The following is a 4,356-nucleotide window of genomic DNA, read 5'->3' as shown; positions in this document are numbered from 1 at the left end:
TCAGGACATATGTAAACTCCTAATTGAGCCAAAATTTAATGATTTTGGAATTTCGTCATTAATTTAGTAAATGACGTGGCAGCTTGTGATTGGTCCAATTTAATTTTGAATAAAATTTGGAATATGGTCAAATTTTAATTTGAGATTTTATCCACAATTTAAATTTGATTTTGAATAAAATTTGGAATATGTACAAATCTTAGTTAAAGGTAAATTTAAGGATAAAATCTAATAAAATCAAATAAGATAGGGAATTTGTTTAATTTAATTAGGATAGAATCAAATCAGGAAATCTATAAAAAAAAAATCTAATATTTTGAATCAAATCTTTATTTGATTTGAATTTCCTAATTTATTATGGAACCTAGGAACCTCTATAAATAGGACCCCAAACCCCTCCATTATTCTCATCCCCTCTTTTTCTAATCTTTCATTTCTTTCATTTTCCTCTTCTTCTTTCATTTTTTTTAAAGAAAATTTCGTATTTTTTTCTTTTCTTTTTTCTTTTCCTTCTTTTTTTTCTTTTTTCTTTTTTTTACTTGCCTAACTTGTCCCCCTTACTCTTTTGTAGGAGCTAAAGCGTAACTCAAGGGAGTACAACCGCGTCTTTTGTAGGCCTTGGTATGGTCTATCTACTGTATGCCTATTCATGCTTCCTGATTGTCATGGGAGGGGCCCTGCAAGGCTTACAACTCTTTTATGCTTTCACCCTAGCAAGGATCCCGATAAGGTCTACCTTGTAGCACCGTTCACATATCCTGATCGTCATGGGAGGGGCCTGCAAGACTTACAACTCTCCCATTTTTTCACCCTACGGAGGATCCCGATAAGGTCTACATTGTAGCATCGTTCGCATATCCTGATTGTCATGGGAGGGGTCCTGCAAGGCTTACAACTCTCCCATGCTTTCACCCTAGGGAGTATCCCGGTTAGGTCTACCTTGTGGCATCGTTCGCATATCCTGAATGTCATGGGAGGGGCCCTGCAAGGCTTACAACTCTCCCATGCTTTCACCCTAGGGAGGATCCCGATAAGGTCTACCTTGTAGCACCGTTTGCATATCCTGATCGTCATGGGAGGGGCTCTGCAAAACTTACAACTCTCCCATGCTTTCACCCTAGGGAGGATCCCGATAAGGTCTACCTTGTTATGTTGTTCCTTGATCAAAATTTGAAGATAAAGAAAATATGCCATTGAGTATTGAAGATGAGACGGATATGCCATCAAACTTTGATGGGGAGAATATGCCATCAAGCTTTTAAGCGGAGTCAAGTTGGCTATAGTCGATCTCGCGTACAAGGCGGAGCCGAACAGACCAGAGTTGTCCTCACATATGAGGTGAAGCCGGATGGACCAGAGTTGTCCTTGCATATGAGGTAGAGCTTGGTAAACCAAACTTGATCTCGCATATGAGGTGGAACCACACCCACATTTTTTTAGAGGAAGCGAAGCTACACCAATTTTGGAGAAGGGGTGAAGTTATACCAATATTTTGGAAAGGAAACGAAACTGCACCATGACTTTGAAGATGGAGTGAAGCCGCATCATCAGTTTGAAGATGAAGTGAAATCGTGCCATCAGTTCGAAGATGAAATGAAGCCACGCCACGACTTTGGAGATGAAGCGAAGTCGTGCCAACATTTTGGAGAGGAAACAAAACCGCACCACGACTTTGGAGATAAAGCGAAACTGCGCCAACATCTTGAAGATGAAGTAAAGTCGCGCTATCAGTTTGAAGATGAAACAAAGCCACGCCACGACTTTGAAGATGAAGTGAAGTCGCGTCATCGGTTTGGAGATGAAGCGAACCACGCCAGACTTTGGAGATGAAGCGAAGTCGCGCCAACATTTTGGAGAGGAAACAAAACCGCACCACGACTTTGGAGATAAAACGAAACTGCGCCAACATTTTGGAGATGAAATGAAGTCGCGTTATTAGTTTGGAGATGAAACGAAGCCACGCCACGACTTTGAAGATGAAGTGAAGTCGCATCATCAGTTTGGAGATGAAGTGAACCACGTCAAACTTTGGAGATGAAGCAAAGCTGTGTCATGATTTTGTAGACCGAGTCATTGAAGATGGAGCCGAACCATGCACACCGACCTTGAACTTGTAGATGGAGAAGCATCGACGGGGCCTTCGCGTTTGAGTTTGACAAAGCATCGGCAAATCCTCCGCATTTGAGTTTGACGAAGCATTGACGAATCTTCACATTGAGCTCGACTTCGCAACTTTGAGCATGAAGATGGCATCGCAAAACCTCCAGACTTGAGCATGAAGATGAAGCATCGATGAAGCCTCTAAACTTGAAGATGGAGGAGCATCGATGAAACCTCTGAACTTGAAGATTGAAGAACATCGAAGTTTGATTTTAAAGAGGAAGCGAAGCGCATTCTAAGTGCGTGCCTTTTTTTGTGCTGGCTCCTTACGAGGGATGAACATCTTCAATCCATTGTGTTGCCCCCAATAGGGAAGAACATCTTCAATCTGAAGTGTCATTCTTTAATAGGGATGATCAACATCAATCTTGTAGTATCATACTTAGATGGTTGTGATACCTTTTCTGATGGACTAAACTTAAATTTCTTTAAGTTTCCTTCGTACCTTTAAAGAAAGGGATCAAATCATAACGTAGTTCAAGTGTTTTTTTTTTTTTTTTTTTTTAAACTGAACTGAACTTGAAGTTTCTTTCAAGCTGCCTACATACCCTTCTTAATGATAGGGATCAAGTCATAATGTAGTTCAAAAATAATTTTTTTATGCGTGACTGAATTTAAATTTCTTTAAGTTGCCTATGTACCCTTTATAATGACAGGGATCAAGTTGTAACGTAGTTTGTACAGTTTTGTTTTTTTTTTTTTTTTTATGCACGACTGAACTTAAATTTCTTTAAGTTGCCTACGTACCCTTTATAATGACAGGGATCAAGTTGTAACGTAGTTTGTACAGTTTTGTTTTGTTTTTTTTTTGTTTTTTGTTTTTTTGTTTTGTTTTTTTTTTTTACATTTGTTAAGCGTAAAACTTTTTGAGAAACTTGCCATTGATGGGGCCAATTCTTAGCCCATCTTGATCAATTATCTTGTACGCTCCGTTTGTGTAGACTTCTTTGACGACGTAGGGCCCATCCCATTTAGGTGTGAACTTATTCCCCGTATGTCTTATCGTGATAATTGGTCTCCTTACGGAAAGCATTAGATCACCGACTTGAAAGGAACGAGGCTTTACATGCTTATCGAAGGCTTTAGACATTCACGCCTGGTAACATTCCAACGCTTGTTGAGCTTTTAATCATTTTTCATCCAGTGCTTTCAACTCTTGGAGTTGCAGTTTGGCGTTGTCCTCTGTAGTGAGCCCTTCTTGCACCGCCATTCTCGATGGAATTTCTCTTTCTAAAGGAAGGACAGCTTCTGCCCCATAAATGAGAGAGTACGGGGTGACTCCTATAGGGGTACAGTGAGTGGTGCGATAAACCCACAACGCTTCACCGATCTTCTCCTACCAATCTCTCTTTGACTTGGAAACAATTTTCTTCAGTAGGTTGCACAATGTCTTGTTAAATGCCTCAGCCAACCCATTTGCAGCGATGTTATACATGGATGACTTGTACTACTTGAATTTGAATTTTTCACACAACCTGTATATCAAACTGTTGGAGAATTGTCTTCTGTTATCTGTTACGATCCGATGGGGAATATCGTACCGATGAATGATATGAGTGCGGATAAAATCCACCACGTTTTCTTTCTTAGCTTCCCTTAGCGTGACAGCCTAAGCCCATCTTGAGAAGTAGTCAGTGGCTGTGAGGATGTAGGAATGCCTGCTGATGACTTTGGTGTTATAGGGCCGACCAGATCAAGCCCTCATGCTTCGAAAGGCCACGAGGCTATGGTCGGATGTAGAGGCTCGGGCGATTGATGAATGAAATTCGTGTGATATTGACAGGCTTAATATTTCTTTGCATAATCTATTGAGTTCTGGATCATTCCCAGCCAATAGTAACCCATTCTTTTCAGATGGAATTGTAGCTTTGGTCTAGCTTGGTGCACGTCGCATACGCCTGAGTGTGCTTCCTCCAAAGCCTTCGCTGACTCTTCTTTACTGAGGCATCGAAGGAAAAGTCCTTCAAAGGATAGACGGTATAGGACCCCTTTGTAGTAAATGAAATGTGCGGCCATTCTGCGAACCTCGATTTTACGACGGGGGTCATCCGGGAGCCTTCCATGCTCAAGGTAATTTATGATAGGCTACCGCCAGTCTTTCTCGTCGGTTAGGTAGACTGATATCGCATTCGTTTCCCCATATGTAGTCCCAAACGGAAGTACAACCCATCTTCGCCAAAGCGATATATTAAGAGG

Source organism: Benincasa hispida, chromosome 12, assembly GCF_009727055.1.
Source record: "Benincasa hispida cultivar B227 chromosome 12, ASM972705v1, whole genome shotgun sequence".
Taxonomy (NCBI): Eukaryota; Viridiplantae; Streptophyta; class Magnoliopsida; order Cucurbitales; family Cucurbitaceae; genus Benincasa; species Benincasa hispida.
The sequence above is the reverse complement of the archived record's forward strand: the minus strand, read 5'-3'. Positions refer to the sequence as shown.